Source organism: Tamandua tetradactyla, chromosome 7 (genome assembly GCF_023851605.1).
Source record: "Tamandua tetradactyla isolate mTamTet1 chromosome 7, mTamTet1.pri, whole genome shotgun sequence".
NCBI lineage: Eukaryota > Metazoa > Chordata > Mammalia > Pilosa > Myrmecophagidae > Tamandua > Tamandua tetradactyla.
In genome coordinates this window covers 24966714-24990427 of record NC_135333.1, presented here as the reverse complement: position 1 = coordinate 24990427, position 23714 = coordinate 24966714, and the positions used below count along the sequence as shown (strand labels likewise).

Below are 23714 nucleotides of genomic sequence, written 5' to 3'. Positions count from 1 at the left end.
CTCCTTAGTACCTTCACCTACAATGAATAAGAAGGAGGGATGGGAAAGGAAGCAAGTCCAACTTGCTGCATTGGTTCGCCCAGGTCATAGTTTATTAGTCATTAACTGCTATGTTTGGTAATTTATCCTTCCTTGCTGCCAGCCCATTCCATGGGTATCATTCACCACCCTGTTAGCCCCATAGATAAATGAAACTCCAATGGAAATTAAAATTTTTTTGTATGCTGTATGGCGGGGTCACATTTCATTATTTTTCCATGCGAGTATCCTGTTATGGCAGCACCATTTGTTGAATTTTTGTTTGTTTGGTTGGTTTTTGTTTGTTTTGCTTGTTTGTTTTTTGGAAAGTGCACGGGCCAGGTATTGAACCCGGGCTTCCCACATGGCAGGCGAGAATTCTACCACTAAACTACCCTTGTACCCCCTGAGTCCAATGGGAATTAAGTAGAAGTTCTGAAAGAGAACTCATTAAGCCCTTTAGTTTCTTGAGGAATATGTAATTAAAAAAAAAAAAACAACAACACTCATTTCAACTTGCTCCTTTTTTCAAGAAGCATTTTATGAGCACCTGCACTGTACTAGGCCTTGATGACAGAGCCCCACTCTCAAACTGCGGTTGCTGTTAAAACCTTGAGAAGGGATCGATGGCTTCTTAAAAGAAGAAGACAACAGTCATCATTGGCAGGCAGAGGAATATAGTGGGAAAAGCAATGGCATGAGATGTAGGAGCCTGGGTTGTCCACACTTGAGACTCCAAGAATAATTTGATGTTTTTCTTAGGTCTAGTCCCTTCCTCTCTCTGAACCTTAGTTTCCTCAACTGTTAAACAAGAAAGCTGTATTAGACGATCTCAAGTTTCTTTTCTAGTTCTATCCTTCAAGGACTATGCCAAATTATCCATTCACTCACCAATTCACTCAACAAACATTCATTGAACACCTTGACCTGGACTTGTGCTGTCTACTGTTGAAGAAAAGGTTAGAAGTTTAAGCCAAGTGCCAACTGATTGCTATATTCAATGGGAAATATGATGGGACATATAGATAAATAACAAAAACACACATATAAACATGAACTTTTTGTATTTCTTAGTCCCTAGCTACACTGCAAACTTCTTTACAGCATGGAATTAAATCCTTTCTATTTCTGAATTATCCCAGAGATTGACATCTGGAAGGTACTAGGTGTTCTTCATCTAGTAGAAAGATTGACATTTAGGGAGGTCACTATAATACATTGTGTTGAGGGCAGTCAGAGAGAGCTGTCAAAACCTGATGGGGACACAGAAGAGGAAATGCCAACCTTGCCTTGGGACCTTCTTAGATAAGGCTTCACAAAGAATTTGATGCTCAACTAAGGTTTGGGGAGGAAATTAAGGAGCATAAAGTTGAAAAGGGGGTAGATGAAAGCACCAGGCCTCAAGCACCAGAGCATGCTTTAAATCTCAGCTTGTCACCTGTGGGAAAATAACCAGAGAATGGGGCTCATGAGAAGGGGTTGTGGGAGATGGATTTGGAAAAGAAGGTTGATTTTCAAGGTGGGCTATGTATGGCATGGAGAGCAATAAGAAATTGTGTCCTAGAAGCAATGGGGGCATAATGGACATTTTTAAGTGGTGGAATGATATTATATTTTCATTTTAGAATGCACTGATAGCGGCATTAGGAGATGAACTAGGTAGAAATTGTGGCAATAAACTGGAGGCAAAGGGTGGGCCACCGTGGCTCAGTGGCAGAATTCTCACCTGCCATGCCCCCGGTGCCTGCCCAAGTTAAAAAAAAAAAAAATCGAAAAACTGGAGGCAGGGAAACTCAGCTCTGGATCCAGTGAAATAGACTCTTTTTCCTTGTTTCTCAGGTCCATGGACAGAGCTTCATACCCGCCAAGTGAGTGCGTGAATGTCCTCGTCACCCTTGTTCGTTAGTCATTTAAGCGTCATTCTTATACCTATAACTTGCATTTGAGAATAAAAGAGAAAGGTGGCCTGTTTTCCTTAAACCAGAGAGCATGGAACCAGACTCCCATGATGAGCTGGCACCACATAAAAGCGAGCCACTGACAACTTCAACCTGCTCCCTACTGTAGTCCCAGCCATTTGCCTGAACCATCTCACACCAACATTCCAACCTGCTCCCCAATCTCCCAGTCTCTGGCTTTGGGGTCCCTTTGTCTGCTGATAGTCTCCCTCTTCCACCCTCTTCTGCTTCACCCTATACCACTCCTCCAGCTTCGACCTTCAGCTTTCCCTGGTCACTACTTATGCTTTCTGCCAGTTCTGCCATTGGCTTCACGGTCTGGCCCGGGCCCTGTTGAGTGGAGCCCCCACTGGGTTCCACATTGGATTTGAGCCTTTGCATTTCAGTAGGAATCAAGGGTTATTAATTAACCCAGGGTGGAACCTATTGTGAAACATCCCAGAGAGCTGGAACAAACCAAAGGGACTTATGAACTCACAGCAGGGAAAAACGCCTTTTAATTGAATTGTATGACTTCACCACAAAAATCTGTCTGGCTGTTATGCTAAACTGGAAACTGATCTATTAGATTTTCTAAGGAGTCTCCCAGCCCACCCTGACCGGAGTCTCCTAGGAGGATAGTGGGGCCAACACAACGACAGGCCTTATGCTTTGAAATGGCTTCCTTTGGAGCATACCCAGTCTGACTACATTTTCTAGTCCCTGGGAAAAGAGAGGGCAGGTTAATATCTGAGAATGAGCTTATATGTCCTACAACACATATCTTTAACATCACATAGGCGTTTCCTAAGGTACTACTTACTTTAGAATAGAATTCAACCTAAAGTGGACCTGTCTTGGACCCATTCTCTCAAGGATGACATGAAAGAGCTTCCACTGATGGTGTTATCATGTACATGACAGCTGAACAGGCTGTGCTTTGAAGGGCTTAATGATAATACCAGTGTCTAATCACATGTTTAAGAAGTGCCAGGTACACTCTAGGCACTTCATATGGATTAGTTTATTTAATACTCGTCACTACCCCATAAGGAATAGGCACTATAATTTCCCCCATTCTCCAAATGAGGACACTATGGCAGTCTTGGAATTCAGTCAGTCTAACTCCAGAGACTATGTTATAGTTTATGATATTTTACCCGCAGAGGTATATCTTAGAAAAGTTAAAATCCAGAGAAGAATTGGTGGTTTTTTCCTAATGTGTAAAGGTCTGGCTTGTACACAAGACTTGTTCTCTGGGCTCAAGCCGCTTAGCTGGGCACTCAAAGCCTTCTGTGAGCTACCATTGCCTGCCTTTCCAACCTCATCTCTTCCCATAGTTGACCTTAGACTTCAGTCCTACCAAGCCACTGTGGTTCCCCCGATGCCCACATAGTCCTAATACCACCGTGTATTCATACCTCCTTGTCTTGGAGTATGCAAGTCTATGATCCTGAGATATCCTTTCCCTAATCTTGCCATAAATTCTTCAAGATTTAGCTTGGGCATTATTTCTGTGCTCATTCCCGTGACCACACTTTCTATCCAGGAAGGGCAGGGGGTCTCTTGTCTCTCTTAACAGAACCTCATTTCTACCACTGCAGTTATCATGTGGCTTTGAAATTACTGGTTCAGCAACTATCACTCCTTCTAAACTCTGAGCTAATTGAGAACAGGAACAGATATTCGAGTGCCTACTATATGCTAGATGTTGAGGCTAAAATAGTGATTAAAACTGGACTGGTCCCTGCCTTGATGGAGCTTACATTCTAATGGGGTGGGGAGCAGATATTAATCACATAATCTCTCTCTCTCTCTTTCACACATGCATGCGCACATACATATGCACACACACACACACACACACACACAATATTTACAGCTTGTGTCAGGGGCTACAAAAGAAAGATGTGTTGTGGTAGCATGTTGCGGGGGAGGCTGGCAGTGAGCACTTGTTCAGGTATGTAGTAGGTGCCCCAAGGACTGAGATACACAATCTGTGTTCAGTAAATAGTTGTCAAACTGATCTGAAGTAAGGAAAAATGAAAAACAGCTACAGAGGAAAAATATGACCTACTACAAGAACTTCTCCCAATAGACAGATCCACCCAAATATCCCTCTGCATTGTAAACAAGACAGAGAAAGCACTAGTCTGACATTAACTAGAAGGGTAAAGCAATGATATGTGATGATACGGGTAAGGCAGTGCTTGACATTAACATTCAGGGAGCCCAGCGTGCCAGCCAGTTTCTAGGTAATTTACATCTATTAATTCATTTAATCTTTTCTATAACCCCACGAAAAACAAATGAAGTTGAGATTCAGACAGCTTAAGTGCTCTGTCCAAGGCCAGAAAGCTGGTAGGTGTCAGAGCTGAGCTGTGGGCCCAGACAGCTCTAGAGTTCACACCACCAAATCCTGCATCTTACAGCCTCTGTGGCTCTTCTGAGGCTCAAAAGTTTCAGTTCTTTTTCCAAGGTCATACTGCTAGTTACAGTGGAGCCTGCCTACCACCCACCCTTGTCTTTTCCTTTGCCAAGTCTGGCTTTGGAATTTCCAAGAAGGACTTGGCAATGATAAGAGGGCAGCACCTGACACAAAACAGAACTGAGACCCATCATAAGGCAATAAGGATTGCATTTGGGCGGTTCTATGACTTGTGTTGCAAAAGAAGAAATACGATTAACTATTAAAGTCAGTTATGTGTTCGTCATTGCTCCAGTACTTTTCATATGCTATTGTATTTAGTCCTATAGCAACTCCTAAGGAATAAATCTCAGGGAGGTAAAGTCGGTATTTACACAGTATGTGATTATGCATGATTGTTATTGGAACCTACGTCTGACCAGTTCCAAAGCCTGTGCGTTTTCCCTTCACTCACCTGTTGCCCACCCAAACTGAATAAACGAAAAAGAATTGCTTCTCTCAACCCAGAGTGATTTTTCAGATGTATTTTCTCAGAGACCTGGGTTTTCTGAGCTCCTTTTCTCTCTGTTTCTGAAACCTTTCTTTCCTCTCTAAGCAACAACCCTGAAGTTCCCTTCGTGAGCTTATGGGTGGGTTCTCAGCCTGTTTAAAATGGAACTGAACCAGGTGACCTCCCCACCCACCCCACGTCTGGGTCTGTCCAGACAGGGAGGAGAGGCAGGACACCCCCCTCCAGAGCAGCCAGAAAAAGCAAGGGGGAGCATGGCGGGGGGGGGGGGGGGGTGAGGGGTGAACCTTCCACTTGCTGGGCCAGCCAACCACCAAGAACCCTAAACTTTGCATTCATTGGACGGAATCAGATTTTGATTACTCATCTTAATTGCTTATTCTTGAAAACTGCTTTTCTCTCCCCCTCCCTGTGGCTCCCTTTACTCTCCGTGGTCAGGCTCCTCGATGTCTATGGGATAAGGGCCAAAGTCTTCCAGCAGCACCAGGGGCCTTCCGAACCTGGCACCAGCTGAGCTTTCTCACCACCTCTGTTTTCCTCCCTCTGCTTAGTGGTGCCCAGGAGAGTCTTTGAAGGAGCCAAATAATTAATTTAGATGATGTCTTGTGTATGGTGGCTCAAGTTCTACATCTCAGTTCCCAAAACTGTTATTTCTATGTAATGAATTCATCCATCCATCCATTCATCCATCCATCCCTCCTTCCTTCCCTATACCTGTATTTTTAACCATTCACCCATCTCTCTAAAACCTAACTCCCCATTCCCTTTTTTTGTGGTCTCCAATAGGTTCAGAACTAGCTTTCTTTCCCCTACACACCTTCATGAAATTTAGTATTTAATAATAATAGTAACAGTTCAATCAGAAATGTGCGACCCTTCGTATATAGATAGTGAATATATGTAAGGCATGCTATTCCAATATTTTCAATAAAAGAATTTATGCATTCAAAAACAATAATAATAATAGTAAGAACAATAATAATGACTCCCATATTTTAAGCACTTGCTACATATATATTTATATATATATATATGCCAGACATTTTATATACATATATGCCAGACACTTTGCCATGATTATGTATCCCATTTTATCCTAACAGTGGCCTTGTGAGTTACCTTTTGCCATTGCAGGTGAAGAAACTGAGGTTCAGAGAGGTCCAGCAATGCAGCCTGAAATGAGGAGAGCCAGGATTTCAACCCCTGGCTGGCTGGCTCCCCAGCATCCCATTCGCTATGAAACACTGCATTCTCCTAACTCCTACCACTAACTCACCCCTCATTCCTGCAATACTCATTTACTACCCCCACTACCCTTCCTCTGAATGGCTTTTGGTTTCTTTTTATCGTGACTTTTACGTATTTTTAATGGGAAATTTCATGAAATGAAAGTAGGCAGGCTCGTTCTTATGCATTCTTACTATTCCTCCATAGTATCTTTCCTTAGATTAGGAAACATTTTGGTTTGGTTTGGTTTGGTTTTTGCCTTAGAAGAAAGAAGATATATTTCAAGGTAGTGGGAGGGGTGTGGGACAGAGACTGTGTGCTGGGACCAAATGGACAAGGGCTCGAATCCTGGTTCTGCCTCTTATTATCTATGGGACTCTAGGCAAATGACTCAATGTTCTAAGCTTCTGTTACTTTATCCACAAAGCGGATAAAGTGACATCAATAACAGTGTTTGGCACTTTTTAAGAATTTAGTCCACTTCAGTTAAATCTTAGGAAATTTTGAATTTCGATGGACGTGTATGTGAAATAAGGAGCTGGCAAACACCCTCCCAGCCCTGCAGCCCCAACACACATAACTGCTCCATGAGGCACCCCTTCTGCCTGTGCTCAGGGCAGCCTCATTATCTTTCTGCATGCAGCATCCAGGCAGCAGAATGAAAGCTACTGAATGGCCCCAAAAGAACTTCCAGGTCTCACATTTTGTGGGTTTGATGCATGCCTACTTAAAAAGAATAGTAAATGATGGATAAGGCAGTTGGACCCTGGACAGATGAACTCAGTCAGTAAAAATATGATGGAAATGGAAACAAAAGCCAACAGCAACATAACTCTGAATTCTGTTCTGGTGATCTCTAACCTAGAGTAGTCCACCAGAGCGGCTGCTTTCCAATGGCACCCCTTAGACCCTTGGCGCTCCACGGAGGTGCCTTTGTTTGAAAACTATTGAGCATCTTTGGCAGAAGCAAGAGAGAGACAGATGCTAAGCGGTGGTTAATAGGCTCAGCCTAACCTATCCTTTTTCTACATCAGTGGCTCCCAATCAGAGATAACTTTGTCCTCCAGGGGATAGTTGGCAATATCTGGAGACATTTAGGTTGTCACAATTAGGGGATGGGGCTGGAACCTGCTGGGTAGAGGCCAGGGAAGATGCTCATCATCCTACAGTGTGCAGAAGAGCCCACACAACAAAGAATTATCTGGATCAAAATACCGGTAGTGCCAAGGTAGAGAAATCCTGTCTTAGATTGAACAACTTGGAGACCACACCTTTTGTGTAGGAACCTTGTGGTGCCCAAAAGACAGAGGCTGATAAACACAGCCCACTCCAAAGTACCTTCATAGCTACCCTCTCTTTTAATCGTCGCAGTAGCCATGGGACAGAGGCCAGGCATGAGACTTCTTCCTCATTTTTACAGGCAAGGAAACTGAGGTTGTTGTTTCCATGAGTTCCCCCCAAGATCTCATGGCCAGGAAGCAGCAGGAATGGAATTCAAACCCAGATCTGGCCCCATGCTTGGTGCTGTCTGCGTCACAACTCTGTATCAGTATTTATGTCCCACAGCTCTGTACCCAATAGCAGAGCAGAGTCCAAGAGCCAGTCCCACAGCTAAGAGGTATGGGGGGAGCTAAAGTAAACCCGTCCAACTCCAAAGCCTCATCACTCTGCCGATTTTTTAGCACTCTTTCAAAGCAGAAGAGCTCTTTTGTTTCCAAATAAATCTTATATAAAATCCAGTGTTCAAACAGATTTTACAAAATTAAAAGAACTGTTCTCATTGATGCATAGATTGATAACAGCTTCAATATTGGAAGTGTCTGAGGCCCCTCCTTCAGCAGCCTCTTCAGAATTAATTCTCCTGCCCTATAACCACTACTTCCAGTACTGCAGACCCCATGCCTTAGCCCAGCTGCTGGATGGGAGATCCTAGTGAAGTGGTGAGAGCAGGGGACCTGGAGCCTGACCCACTTGTATTTTCATACTTGACCTACCACCTCCCAGCCGTGTGACCTTGGAAATATATTTAATCTCACCATGACTTAGGGCTCCTGTCTCTAAAGGGCATAATAATAATAATAGGATCTACCTTACAGGGGTGACAGACAGGATCAATTGCATTAATTCAACCCTTAGAATAGTGCCTGGCACATAGTAAGTGTTCAGAAAATCACTGTAAATTTTAATACTGATGTGAATATAATGTATACAATTAAATTATCATTACAATATAATACACTTATTATAATGTCGTTGGAATTACTAATGGTACTCATTCTATTTCCATTTCTAGTACTATTGCTACTAGTGATACTCTTATGGGTCTTATTACTTTTATTTCTGCTTCTGCAAAGACTGCAACCATTGTTCCTCCTACTTCTGTTTGTTGCTACTGTTCCCACCACCTTTTCCTAGGGACAGCCATGACCACCCCCACCACTGGGCACTGCAAACTCCAAGTTCAAACAATGTAAACTGGGTTCTCAGAGCCAAAGCAGTTATGAAGTTGTAGAAAGAGGCTGGAGCCCTCACTGCCAAGCCACCACGGACGCACTCACCCTATGTCTCCTGTGCTCCGTCTGCACTTTCCTCGCCCCAAGTTTAAGGGCAGTTATTTATGAAGGTCCCAGATGTGCAGGGTTGCTGCTGATTTGGTTGTGGGTGTGATTCTGCATTTATGGAGTGTTTTCTCTGAGCCTGAAAAGTTGGGAATAATCCATTACAGCTATTTATTGACACTGGCCATGCGAATAGCCTTGTGAGTCAAGAATGTCACTGATTCAGCAGCCCCAAGGGCTTGCCTGCACCCCAGAATGTGGACAGAGAAACCACCCTGCTTTTGCTTCTTGCTTCAGGAATGCATGGACCCCAGCAGGGTTGGGGTGGGGTGGGGTGGCGGGCCACATTTTGCCTGACACTGCCCCTGGCAGTCCTCATTTGGGAATTAGCTTCAGGCTGGCTGTCAGCCTGGGTTATGGCAGTCTTAGTGGGTCCCGCAGGAAGGGGCAATGAAGAAAATGAACATCATGGAAGAAAGGGAACTCACCTTTTAGAAATGTGAGACCCTGTTGAGGAAAAGGAATTGGAGACACAAACCATTTGCAAGGAGGAAAGTGGCCCTTGAGCTCCACCCCTTTCTCCATCCCAGCTTGAATTTTGAGATATTTCACAGTGGACTTCTGGCGAGGGGTCCAGTTCATACCAAGCTGCCTTAAATGCTTGGAGCGAAAGCCTATGGGGACTTGCAAATCAACCTCAGGAAGAGAAATTAGCTATGTCTTGTCTCAGAACTCCCAAAGCCTGCTCCAAAGTAAACACGTAAGCTGTGCCGGCAGGGAAAGTATGGATTTTTTTTCGTCTTCATTTTAGAAACTCCATGTGTGCCTTATTTTAAATAGGCACCAGCACATGAGGCCCTTTTAACAAGATTGAAAACAGATGGGGCCCTAGGCTGTTCAGTAGCTCTCAGAAACCAACATGGAAAGTGCTAAGCCACCCTGTGTCCAGGCGACGTTCATTTTCTTCTCGAAGCACATGTCTGACTGGGCCTCTTATTCCCAAGTCTGCTTCCTGCATCAGGTGTGCCAGCCAAGGGAGGAAATATCCCCTTTCACTGCATTTATCCATGTTTACATTTACTTAACCCTTTGGCAGCTTGGAAGAAGCAGAGATCGCATGCAGTTTGGAGCACTGGGCTTTACTTCCTCATTGTAAATCTGACCGTGGCCCTCCATACTCACATTCCCCCAGAGACTCCTCACCTCCCCAAGGAGACACCAAAGCCCTTCCTTTGGCCTATAGGCCCTTCACTTCACTTGATCCTCCCCTGTCTTCCTTGCTCTCTCTGATTCAGCCACCCTGGCCTTCTAGCTGTTCCTGAAAATCAACCACAATCTCCACGTCAGGGCCTTGGCTCTTGCAGTTCCCCTTACCTGGAACCTTCTTTCCCCAAGTATCCACCTGGCTTGCACTCCTACCTCATTCATGTTCCTTGCTTAGGTGTCACCAGGGCTTTCCCTGTCCCCCCACCCCCCACCCCATTTGAAATGGTATGTCCTTCACATGCACTTCTCAGTCACTCTCCATCATTTTAGCTGCTTCATTTTTCTTCCCAGCACTTAGCACCCTGGGTACTAAGCCTGCTGCCCTTTCAAGCCATCTTACTCATCTGGTTACTTTTATTTTGACTTCTGCAAAGCCTAGCTGAGCTCTAGAGCTGCAGTGGGAACCACAGGGCCTCCCTGTCTGGGGTTTAAACTTGGCCATGTTTTAGGAGGCCCCAGGGAGAGGGGGTGGTGGGTCCTCCTCTGTGGGTGTCAGAGCTGTTCCCTTAGATGTGCAGATTGGATTAAATGGAGGGGAGATGAGACACAGGGAGATGGCTGGGAGGCACTTCTGAAACCTGCAGGTAACAGTGAAAATGGAAAAAGAAGGCTAAATGCTGTTTTCCCTTCCTGCAACCCTGAAAACATTTCGGACCTTTAAAAGGAAAAACAAATAAAAACTAGGCTAAAAAATAAAATAGGATAGAGCATTTGAATGTCTCAGAGCTTTGATGGATGAGATGTTCCTGTCATCACATTGTAACTTTCAATTTGGGAGGAAATAGAAAACATCAACATTAAATTCTTAGTCCTGTTTAAACTGCTTCAGTACCTTCCTTCATGGTAGTCCACAGGGTCATCTGTGGTCCAGGTCAGCTACGTCTCTAGCCTTATTTCATCCCAAATAGTTCCTCCCCTCAGTGTTCCAACCGCAATAGCCTTCTTCCTTCAGTTGCTCCAACACCTATGATACGATTAAACTTCACTGCCCAACAGTGACTTTGCTTCCACATTCCAATCTCTGCGCCTGCAGAGCCCATCCATCAGGAGAGCTGCAGGGGAACTTTTCACACCTGGCTTGCTTAATCCTATAAATGTGTTTTTCTGAACATTCAGCATGATCTTTAAACATGTTGTATTAGTTTGGGAGCTGCTGGAATGTCATATGCCAGAACTGGAACCACTTCTAAAGAGGAGAATTTAATAAGTTACAAGTGACAGTTCTAAGCCTATAGAAATGCCCAGACGAAGGCATCCAGGGAAACAAACCTTAATTCAAGAAAGGCCGATGCATCTGCAACACCTCTGTCAGCTGGGATAGCACACTGGTTCCTAGCTGGTTCCTTGCTCCTGGGCTCCGATGCTTTCAGACTCTGTTCCTGTAGGGGTTCCTCATTTTGCTTCTCCAGGGCTGGCTTTCATTTCTTGGCTTCCTTTGGCTCTCTTCAGGTTCTGGCTTGCTTAGCATTTCATGGTGACATCTGCTGGGCTCCAAGCATCTCCAAACTTCTGTCTCACTGTTCTTCAAGTGTCAGCATCTGTGTCAGCTCTGGGCTCTGTCAGCTCTGTCATTTCTGCTGTCTCGCCAAAATATTTCCCCTTTTAAAGACTCCAGTAAACTAATCAAGATCCACTTGGAATGGAAGAGGTCACGTCTCCATCGAATCAAAAGGTCATGCCCACAATTGGGCATGCCACATCTCCATGGAGGTAATCTAATCAAAAGTTTCCACCTACAATATTGAATTGAGATTAAAAGAAATGCCTGCTCCCACAAGATTGGATTAGGTTTAAACCATGACTTTTCTGGGGTACATAATATTTGTAAACCAGCACATATGTGGAATCCAGTTTTGCAATGCTGAGAAGAAGTAGATGTCAAGGGGACATTAGCCATAGTCTTTTCTTTGTGGTTAAGCTGTGGTCTTAAAATCCCTCTGAACATATGTCAGATTTCTTACAGGTAATGAATTGCTTTTCTAAGTTTCTCAACTGATCCTTGTACAAACTCTGGAGATGGGTAGTGATGAGGTCATGGTTATTCCACCATTCCATGCTCCTCTCCTTGGGTGGCCATCTTGCCTATCCTCAGAGCATTACCAAAAGCTGTCAGCATGCTTGCAGTCTCCCCTGAGCGAAGAACAACGGATGTGTTCATTTGATTACCATGGTCTGTTGTTTCTTGTGGGTACAACTCTCTTGGGAACCCTGAGCAGGAAGGGATGACTGTTGGTCAGAATTAGGACATGCCTGTATCTTCTGATTGCCAACCACCAGAACCCCACCTTAACCCCTAACAGATATACATTGAGGCTTTGGGGAACAAAACTTTGCCATTAATAAATTCCTTAAAAATCAGAACACTGTATCTACTGATGATTTTCTCAAACTTGACTTCCTGACTTTGTACTTTGCCAAATGCGATGATGATGATGATGATGCTTCATCATTATCTTTATTGATGATGGTGATGATGATGGCATTGGTGATGAGGACAGTGTTGGTGGTAACATCTTACCCCTTTGTGCAGAATAAAATCCCAGATTCTTACCATGATCCAGTCATCATCCCCTCCCCAACCTCGCCTCCTTCTGCTCACTCATCACTCACTGTGTTCCAGCCACAGTGGCCTTTTTGCTCTCCCTTAAACTTAGCAAGCGTGCCTCAGCCTCCAGGGTCTTTGTGCTATTTACGCTCTGGCTGGAAAGCCATTCTCCTGCGTTACACTATGGCTTGCTTCCTTGCTTTTTCATATCACTGCCCCAGTGCCACCTTCTCAGGTGGGCCTTTCCTGACCTCTTACTCAGCATAGCACACACTTCTATCATTCTGTTTCTTTACCAGGATTTATCTTTCTTCTGCTGAGATATTATTTACTATTAGTAGTCTATCTCTCCTGCTAGAATATAAGTTCCACAACGAGCTTTCACTGCTGTGCCATTCATCCCTATCTGTGTCCAGTAAGAATTTGAAGGGACAAATGTAGAGTCAGGAAGACCTGAGTTCAAGTCCTAGCTCTTTTGCCCACTGACTTTTAGCCTAGTCACTTGCTTTCTCTGTTCCTCAGTTTTCTCATCGGCTGACGAGATGCTAATACCTACCTCCTTATATCAAGAAGTTATTGTGATCAAGTTAAATTATAAAATCACACTAGCTAATGTTCATTACACACACATTTCCAGCCAGACACCCTGCTATGGGCTTTTAAATGGATTAATTCATTTTGTGCTCTCAACCACACTATGAAGAAGGCACTATAATTGGCCTCATTTTAAAGGTGAGGAACCGAGCCATAAAAAAACCTAACTTAATTGCCCAAAGTTGAACAGCAAGTAAAAAGTAGAACTCAAATTGAAACTCATGTGGTCTGATTCTAAACATCACTGTTATGCTAAACACTTTGTAAACTGCAAATCGCTATTGTTGTTTTCAGTATGGTGGACTCCACCTAATTTCAGATATTCCATTACTTGAATATTCAGGAATGTAGAATTCATCATTTTATTTTTCCTGTGTTTTTATATTTATTTTGTAATGTTTCCATGTATTTATCTCTTCCTGCCCTGCTTCTCACGTGCATGTGCGTGCACACTTACACACATCCTCTCTCAAAATTCACATGCAAAAAAATATGATTTTTTTGATGGGTGTGAGGTAACTTTATATCCTCCTGCAGCAAATGAGGGCTCCACATGACAGTCAGACAGTATCGCCAAGAAGTACGCCCTGACCCAGTGACCTGGGCCTTCAGTGAGGTGCCAGGCACTGCTCTCAAGCAAGATTTCTTCATCTGGAATTAGACACTGAGTAAGTGAGTGAGTTTGCAGACTTTCAAAGCCTCTTTTGTCTGCAAGGTGAGTCTGAACCAGTTGAAAATACCTCAGCCCCAAGATGCCAGGCAAGGAAGTGACCAAGTTCACTGTGCCCTCAGAGCTAAAAATACAGCCTGAGACGGGAAAACAACAGGAAGCAGTTCTTGCTGACTGCAGGCCTTGGGCCACCGGCCAAGAATCTGCCAGCAGTGGGTCAGTTTGAAGAAGCAGAGTGGTGAATGAGGGGGCAGGGGCCTGTGGGGTTTGCTGACAAATGTTGCAAACCGACATGGAGAAGACATGGAAAGCAGAAGAGTTAGGCTACCAAGCAAAGCCCAAGGACCCAACTCTTTGCATCTGAACGAAAGTCACCCCAAGTGTCTGAGCACTACTTGGGGCTCGGTAGAGGCTGTTAGCCTGGGAACCAGACAGGCCTGCATTTGGGTCCCAGTTGATATGTCATGTTGTCTCTGCCACCCTGAGTCTCTTCTTTGACAGTCAAATGAATATTTGAAAATGAATGTTTGCAGAGCAGTCAATCATTCATTCAATGATATTCAAACCTGCTGCTGTGTACCAGGCACCATGCTAATGCTGGGATAGAGCAGTAAATGAAAATCCTTAACTCCCAGAGCTTCTATCCTAGTGAAAGATGACAATTAAGAATTTAATTGAAATGGGCATAAGTATTTATGCCTGATATTGGGGGCAAGTGCTATGGGACAAAATTAAGCAAGGAAACAAGGTGGAGAGTACTGTAGGGTGTTTTGCAGAGAGGGGCCTCTGGGGGCAGCATTGAGCAGGGCTATGAGTGGAGTGGGGAAGCCTTCCTATAGCTATCTCAGGGAAACGCTTTGAAGGCTGGGGAGCTGGAGGCCAGAGCTCACTCAGTGTGTTTGAACCGTGGAAGCTGGCAGTGTGGGTGTTGGCAGAGTGAGCTGGAACTGGGGGTGGTGGTGGATGGTAAGAGGCAATGTCAAGGAGTTAGTCAGGGGGCTAAATTATGTAGGACCTTAAAAGCTATGTACGGCTTGAATTTTTGATGTTTATCACTATTTATTGTTGTCATTGATCCTTTTAATGAGTCTCTTTGGCTATGTGAGAACTATGAGAATCATAACACATTCAGAATCCTGATGTTTTTAAAGAAATGTATCAATGACACAATTTCATTCACAAAAGCAATCCTATCAATCTGTTAGGGATTAAGGTGGAATTTTGGTGATAGCTGGCTAGAGAGGACTCAGAAATACCTTAATCCTACCTTGGCAATCACCACCACTGCCCCAATTCCAGGTTCCTAAGTCAGCCGAAAACACAAGGAGGAATAGCACACAAGAATCAAAGAACCATTAAGTGTTAGCTGATCTCAGCCCACTATCTCCCAGTACAAGGTTCTCTGCTAACACTGGGTTGAATCCCCCCAGTTTAGGCTGTAGACCTAAGCAGTGCAGACACCTGCCCCTGAGCCCAAATCTCACCTGTGGATGTCACTTATCAAATAGTCACGTGGTACAGCAAGCACGCTCATGGAAATGTAGCATTGTAATGTCTTGATTAATAGATTAATCTCTATGAGGTATAGTAAGGAAGGTTAGAATACAGGGCAGAAGGTCAGAAGTTGTTCTAGCATTAGGAGAATTTTTGGAAGTTACCCACCTTCTATAAATTCAGTCCATGTCTGTCTGTCTGTGTCTTTTTCTTTCTCTCTCCTCTTGCAAAATATATCTAGTGCCCATGGCCGTGGAAATCACTCTAAGGGTTTTAGAGTACAAGCTGTACCAGATCGGTCTTGACTAACTGACAGGAATTTTCGTATCTTATCAACCACCCTTGGATTCCTGAACAATCTGTCTGCCAGCATCTTGCCTTCCTCAGGAACTCTGTACAACATCTCTTTGTGTCGAAATCCACCTTCAGTCAGGCTTCACGGTCAAGGCTGATAGCTGGTACCTTCATATTCCCACACATTCTTGGATTCTTGTATACATTCCAGTCAGTCATCTAATCCCAAATCCCAATTTCAGTTTCTTTCCCACTGACCTGTTGGCCTAACAGCATCCTTCAACTTTATTATCATAATAATGATTGCAACCCCCATTTTCCATTCCCTCATCAACATTATTATCATCACAAATGCAGTTATTATTAACTAAACATGAATGCCCCATGCTCTCAGTAATAGTATCTGCTTGGCATCAGATACTTGCCAGGTGCCAGTGGAAATGCAGCCAGAGAAGCTACAGGAATTTGAATGCATTCCATCTCTATTTCCTTGTGCGTGTGTGCGTGTGTGCATGCGTGCACGTGTGTGAGTTCTTGGAACGGGATATGAGTTTAATTGTAAACAGGTGCTTTTATACCCTTCTGATCTAAGGGGTAGTAGAAGAAATTTTGTTAGTGCATGTTATTTCAGCCATATCCGGCCCCTGTAACAGAGCTTAGAATTTAATAAATGCTCCACAGATATTTGTTGTTTAATATCTAATCACTCTTTTCCTCTGCAGCCCTTAGAGTTACCAAGTTGCCTATGTGAGCGAGGCAGAATGACCACCCAAAGACGTTTCTGCCCTAATCCCTGGCATCCATGAATGTTACTTCACATGGCAAAAGGGACATTATAGATATAATTAAAATTACAGACTTTAAGGGAGGGAGGGTATCCTGGATTTTCTGGGTGAGTCCATTCTGATCACACAGGCCCTTAAAAACAGAGAACTTTTCTACAGTTGGAGGCAGAAGAAATGTGGCAGAAGGGGAAGTGAGAGAGATTTGAAGCCCAAGGAACACTCAGTGCACCGTTGCTGGTTTGAGCATGGAGGGTGCAATGCCAACAGGAATTCAGGTGACCCTGCGGTTCTGAGAGGGGCTCCTGACTGGCTGCCAGCACGGAAGCAGGGACTCCCATCCCACAGCCCTAAAGAACTGAATCCAACTGCATGAATGAACTTGGAACTGTGTTCTTCCCAGAGCCCCTCCCCAGTAAAAGCCCAGCGGGCCAGCACCTTGATTTCAGCCTTGTTGAAACTTGGAGCATAAAAGTCAACCATGCCAACCCAGAGTTGCAGCCTACAGAAAAAAATGATACAAATAAATGTGTGGTAGTTTGTTACGTGTGCTACAGAAGCCTGCTTAACTAAAGAGTGACATTCATGTTCCTTCACTGAGAATTTACAGCCCTTATGAACTTGTCTCGGGCCCATCTTTCTACCTCTGACTTCTAGTATACTCCTCTATGTACCCTATACCCCAACTAGTAGATACATCTCACCATTGCATTGACCCAAAAGCCTTGTGCTCTCACCTGTGTTTTTTGTTCCTACAGATTTAGATTGTGTCTTTCTGCTGCTCTCTGCCTGGATACACCTCCTCACTGTTATGTTACAGGGCATCTGGCAATGGATAGTTTAAGAGAGCGAGTGCTCATATGCAAAAAGAAAAAAAAAAGAGAAAGATTCTTGATTCAACACATATTTTTAAATACGTACTATGTGCTAGAAGCTGAGTATAAACCAGCAAATGGCTTTCTAATAAAAATATCATTATTGGCATGCCTATCTTATAAGGTGAGCTGTGATAACTGATCTTCTCCTTTGATGATAGCTGGGGACCACTGATTGAGAAAGACAAATATAGAAGGTGAAAGGGAGATAATTGATTCAATTGATTAATAACTCCAATTTTAAAGATGAGGAAATTAAAGTTGAGAGGAAATGTGGGGTTTCCCTAAGGTGATGCCCCGAGTTAATGTCAGACCCAAGGTTTCGATCTTGGTCCCCCAGACTTCAAGGCCAATCCCCTTTCCATTGTTCCATAATTATTCCATGTACATGTTTAATGAAAGTTGTAAGCAGACAGGAAACTTCAAATAATCCAGCACGTTCATGTATCACAGGTGAAGCCATTGTCATCAATGTTTAAAACCTCCTGCAGCTGGTTTTAACAAGACTAGCAAAATATAAGGAGCTCCATGTATGTTCGATGTTGTAAAAACATATTTGTCCTTAATGGTATCCAGACTAATAGTCTATAAACTTATAAGCCAGATATCTACCCCACACACACACACAGAATCTTGAAACATATTTGTGATTGTTTTAACCGCCATTTCTGCTCTTTCCATCATCTCATTCATTTCTAGATATGGCCCTATTGATTGATTTTCTCTTTATTTTGGGTCACATTTTCCTGTTTCTTTGTATTCCTGGTAATTTATGATTGATAGCCATAAATTTTACACTGTGCCAGTTTTTTTTTTAATATTCCTCTAAATAATGTTGTATTTTATTCTGGCATGCAATTAAATTGCTTGATAGAAGCTTGAGCCGTTCAAGACTTGCTTGTAGGCATCTTTTTTTAAATTTTAGGGCAGATATAAATAAAGTGATCAATAACCCCCAGAATGCCCAGGACTAAAGAGGTTCCCAGAACATGGGACTTGTACTTAAAACTGGGGCTGAGGGGGTTTGTGGGAGATAGGAATTTTTACATTTTAAAACAGAGAAAGTGCAAAGAAAGCCAGTATGAGTTTGCCACTCTAGATCCAGAGTTCACTTCAGTCCAGGGCTAGTTTAGTCTCACTATTATGTTTTGAGCGTCCTCCGCATGTCCCGCCTCACCCTGCCCATGTTACAAGGACTTTACCTTTTGGCTGGTGAGAACAGGAACTATTCCCAGCCCTGTGCGTGTTCTTGGGATGTTCAGCCTACTGTTTTCTGATGGCTCTTTCCTGACCTTGAGTAGTTTCCTCTCTTGGATGCACAGATCAACACTCAGCCACAGATTTTCAGATTCTTTTTAGGAGTATTTCTGGTGCAACCCCATCTTTTCCAATACTTTGTGCTTCAAATTCTAGCCACCTTGGCCTCTCTGAACTTTAATATCTGACTCCTCAACTAAGTGAGACCGCTGAACTTTGCATCCTCCCTCGTTGTTCTGCAGCCTGGAAATTGTCTCCGGGCATTAAACAAAAGTAAACATAGAGATAATTTCATATATTTCTTGTTTGCAGGGATCATAGTCCTGCACTGCCTTTTGTCTGGTTTTCTAGCTGTTTAGGATAAGAGTATAAATAAATTTATTCCTTTTTATTTCATGGTAGACATTAGCAGAAAACTCTTCTTTAGATTTTAAAACTCAATGCATTTTTTCATTTTTAAAAAACATTTTTATTGCGATATCTTCACACATGTACAGTCCAATCAAAGGACACAATCAATGGCTCACAATATTATCACCTAGTTGTGTATTCATCACCATGATCAGTTTTAGAAGATTTGCATCACTCCAGGAAAAGAAATAAAAAGAAAGAAGAAAAAACTCACACATCCCGTACCCCTTAGCCCTTCCTCTCATAGACCACTAGTATTTCAATCTACCCAATTTTTTTTTTTACCTTTTATCCCTCCCCGATATTTATTTATTTTTTGTCCTTACTTTTTTACTCATCTGTCTATACCCTGGAGAAAGGGGGCATCAGTCACAATGTTTTCATAATCACATGGTCACATTATGAAGTCTATATAGTTATACAGTCATCTTCAAGAATTGAGGACTCTCCTTGATTCTTGAATAGGAGAATCAAGAATACAGTTCAATAGTTTCAGGTGCTTCTCTCTAGCCACTTCAATACACCATAAACTGAAAAGGGATATCTATATAATGCATAAGAATAACCTCTAGGATAACCTCTTGTCTCAGTTTGAAATGTCTCAGCCACTGACTTTATTTTGTCTCATTTCTCGCTTCCTCATTTGGGCCAAGAAGGCTTTCTCAATCCCAAAATGCTGGGTCCTGGTTCATCCCTGGGAGTCAGGTCCCACATTGCTGGGGTGATTTACACCCCTGTGAGTCATGTCCCACGTGGTGGGGAGGGCAGTGAGTTCACCTACTGAGTTGACTTAGAGAGAGAGAGTCCTCTGAGCACCAAAAGAGATTCTCTGGGAGTGACTTTTAGGCATGATTATAAGTAGGCTTAGCTTATCCTTTGCAGAAATAAGTTCCATAAAGCTAAACCCCAAGATCGAGGGTTCAGCCTAAGTGAATTGGTTGTCCTCAATGCTTGTGAGACTATCAGGAGTTCCCCTGATGGGGAAATGGAATATTTCCTTCTTTCTCCCCAGCCCTTCAAAGGGACTTTGCAAATACATTTTTACTCTCTGCCCAAATTACTCTGGGATGTATCAAGACATCACACTAATCTGTACAAACCAACAAGATCTCATGCTGTGTTCAAGATTCCACGTAATTATGGTTTGAATAAACTGACCATTCAAGTTAAATTAGATAATGTGCTACCCAAAATATAAATTTTGTACCAAATAAACATCTGTAGTCTTACACAGAAGTTGAAGTTTTAAAATATGGATGATATCATCCTTTACCCTGTATTCTGATTTACCTTGGTCCTATCCAAATCAGCTTCATTCATATCTCTAGTTGAAGCCTGATTACTTTTTCAATTTTTTAAAGAGTTGCTGTATGGGGTAATGTTGACTTTCATAAGTTCAGAGCACTAACTCTGATTCTCAGGTGTCACATAAATACCCAAAGTTTCAGAAAATAACCTGGTTATACACAAATAGCTAAGTATCTCAAAATTTGGAAGTAACAGTTACAACTCTGGAATAGATGTAACTGCTGTAAGAGTTTACAATCTAAGACCCTTCATAATAGGCCCCAGCCTGATAATCCATGCCTTCAACTTCAATTCTCCAAGTTTGTATATTAGAGTTAATCCATATAAGTGAGGCATGATATTTGTTTTTTGGTTTCTGATATCGTTCAACATACTGTCCTCAAGCTTCATTCATCTAGTTGCATGCCTCACAACTTCATCCCTTCTTAGAGCTGCTCAGTAGTCCATTGTATGTATATACCACAGTTCCCCCTTCCATCCATCAGTCTGTACACTTAGGCCACCTCCATCCATTGCGAATGTCCCCAAACACAGTCCCTCCAGATATATACCTAGCAATGGGGTTATAGGATCATTTGGTAACCCCACCCCTAGCCTCCTGTGGAACTACCACACTGCCCTCCAGAGGGGCTGCACCTCTCAGCTTCCCTACCAATGAATAGGTACATCTCTTTCTCCACCTTTTCTCTAGCACTTGTTTCTCTCTGTTCATTTTTAGACAGTTTTATTCACACATCATACAATCCAACCTAAGTAAAACAAAAACAAAAACAAACAAACAAAAAAACAATGGTTCCTAGTATAATCACATAGCCATGCTTTTGCCACCACAATCTAGATGAAAACATTTTCTTTTCTTCTGCAAAGAATCCCATACCACTCCCCCATAGTCCCTCCACCCCGCCCTGCTTACTGACATTTGGTTTTTGTGTAATGCCTTATTACAATGTTACTGTTAACTATGGACGCTAGCTTGCATTGATTGTATTTTTCCTGTATACCATCCCATTTTCAACACCTTGCAATGTTGACATTCATTTGTTCTCCCTCACGTGAAAACATTCTTACAGTTGTACATTTAATCATCACCGTTGTCTACTCAACACATTCATAAATTATGCCATCTCAGTCTTCATCCTTTATCTTTCCTCTAGTATCATATTTGCCCCCAGGCCTTCTCCCTCAACCATACTCACATTCAGCTTCATTCAGAGTACTTATATTATTTTGCTATCATCAGATAGTATTGTGCTATCCATTTCTGAATTTTTACAATCAGTCCTGTTGCACATTCTGTACTCCTTCAGCACCGAATGCCTAATCTTTCCCTTCTTTCTTTCTCTTGATAACTGTATTCTTTAACTCTCAAAGTTCACTCATGAATGTTAGGTCATATCAGTGAGATCATACAGAATTTGTCCTTTTGTTTCTGGCTAATCTCACTCAGCATAAGGTCCTCAGGTTCCATCCACGTTGTTACATGCTTCATGACTTTATTCTGTTTTACAGCTGTGTAATATTCCATTGTATGTATATACCACAGCTTGTTTAGCCACTCATCTGCTGATGGACATTTGGGCTGTTTCCATCTCTTGCCAATTGTAAATAATGCTGCTAGAAGCATTGGTGTGCAAATGTCCATTTGTGTCCTTGCCTTCAGTTCCTCTGAATATATACCTAGTAATGGGATTGCTGGACCATATGGCAGTTATATACTTAACTTCCTGAGGAAATGCCAAACCACTTTCTAGAGTGGTTGCACCATTTTATACTCTTACCAATGGTGGATAAGTGTGCTTCTTTCTCTACATCCTCTCCAGCACTTCTCATTCTGTTTTTTTGATAGTGACCTTTTTAGTGGGTGTGAGATGATATCTCCTTGTGGTTTTGATTGGCATTTCCCTAATAGCCAGTAAAATTGAGCATCTTTTCATATACCTTTTAGCCATTTGTATTTCCTCTTCTGAAAAGTGTCTGTTCATGGTATTTGCCCATTTTTTAATTGGATTGTTTGTCTTTTTGTGGTTGAGTTGTAGAATCTCCTTATATATTCTAGATGTTAACCCCTTACTTGACATATGGTTTCCAAATTGCCTCCCATGCCTTTTTTTAAAAAAGATTTTATTTTAATTTTATTGATCTTTTCAAAAAAACAGCTCTTTGTTTCACTGATGTTCTGTTTTCAGTTTCATTGATTTCTGCTCTCATCTGTGTTATTTCCTTTCTTCTCCTTGCTTTGAGTTTTGGTCGTTGTTGTGATTGTTCTTTTTCTAGGTTCTTAAATAGGTAGCTCTTTACTGGGGTTTTTTGCATGTCTTTTTACATGGGCAGGCACTGGGAACCGAACTCGGGTCTCCAGCATGGCAGGCAAGAACTCTGCCACTGAGCCACCGTGGCCCACCCTCTCCCATTCCTTTTTATTTTCATGACAAAGTTCTTTGATGCACATAAGTGTTTAATTTTGTGGCTCTCCCATTTATCTATTTCTTTTTTCCTTGCTCATGCCTTGGATGTAAGATGTAGGAAACCACCTCCTATCACAAGTTTATAAGGTATTTCCCTACATTTTCTTCTAAAATTTTATGATTTTAACTCTAATGTTTAGGTCTTTGTTCCTTTTTGAGTTCGTTTTTGTATAGGATGTGAGATATAGATCCTTTTCATTCTTTTGCTTATGAACATCCCGTTCTCCAAGCACTGTTTATTGTAGAGGCTTCTCTGTCCCAGGTGGCTTGGCTTGACTGCCTTGTCAAAGATCAATTGTCCATAGATAAGAGCGTCTATTTCTGAACACTCAAAATGATTTCATTGGTCAGTATATATATCTTTGTGCCAGTATCCAGTGGTTTTAACGACTGTAGCTTCATAATATGCTTTAAAGTCAGGTAGTGCGAGACTTCTTTCTTCCTTTTTTTTCTCAAGATATATTTAGCTATTCAGGGCAGCATGTCCTTCTAAATAAATTTGTTTATTTGTTTTCCTATTTCTGCAAATTAAGTTTATGGGATTTTAATTGGTATTGCACTAAATCTATAAGTCAATTTGGGTAGAATTGATATCTTAACTACATCTAGTCTTCCAATCCATGAATATGATATGCCCTACCATTTATTTAGGTCTTCCATGATTTCTTTCTGCAATTTCTTGTCATTTTCTATGTCTAGGTCTTTTATGCCCTTAGGTAAATTTATTTCAAATATTTTATTCATTTGATTGTTACTGTAAATGGAATTTTTATTTTATATCCTCCTCAGATTGTTCTTCACTAGTTTATAGAAATACGACTGATTTGGGGATGTTGATCTTGTGCTCTGCCACTTTGTTGTACTAATGTATTACCTCTAGTAGCTTTGCTATAAATTTCTCAGGATTTTCAACATATAGTATCATGCCATGTGCAAAAAGTGAGAGTTTTACTTCTTCCTTTAGAATTTGGATGTCTTTTATTTCTTTTTCTTGTCCGATCGCTCTGGCTAGAACCTCCAGAACAGTGTTGAACAGCAGTGGTGACAATGGGCATCCTTGTTCTGATCTTAGAGGGA

At 42.3% G+C, this 23714-nt stretch overlaps 1 protein-coding gene and 1 long non-coding RNA gene across 2 annotated transcripts in view; one reads left to right on the top strand and one right to left on the bottom strand.

The window, feature by feature from the left end:
- The window catches only part of LOC143690899 (uncharacterized), a 59944-nt gene extending 44436 nt beyond the window's left edge, over window positions 1-15508 (bottom strand). The window contains exon 1 of the long non-coding RNA XR_013179254.1: window positions 15414-15508. This is a non-coding gene — a long non-coding RNA (uncharacterized LOC143690899). The remainder of the gene's footprint in view (window positions 1-15413) is intronic.
- Window positions 1-23714, top strand: part of SYN3 (synapsin III) — a 437285-nt gene that overhangs the window by 31050 nt on the left and 382521 nt on the right. The window lies entirely within an intron of this gene.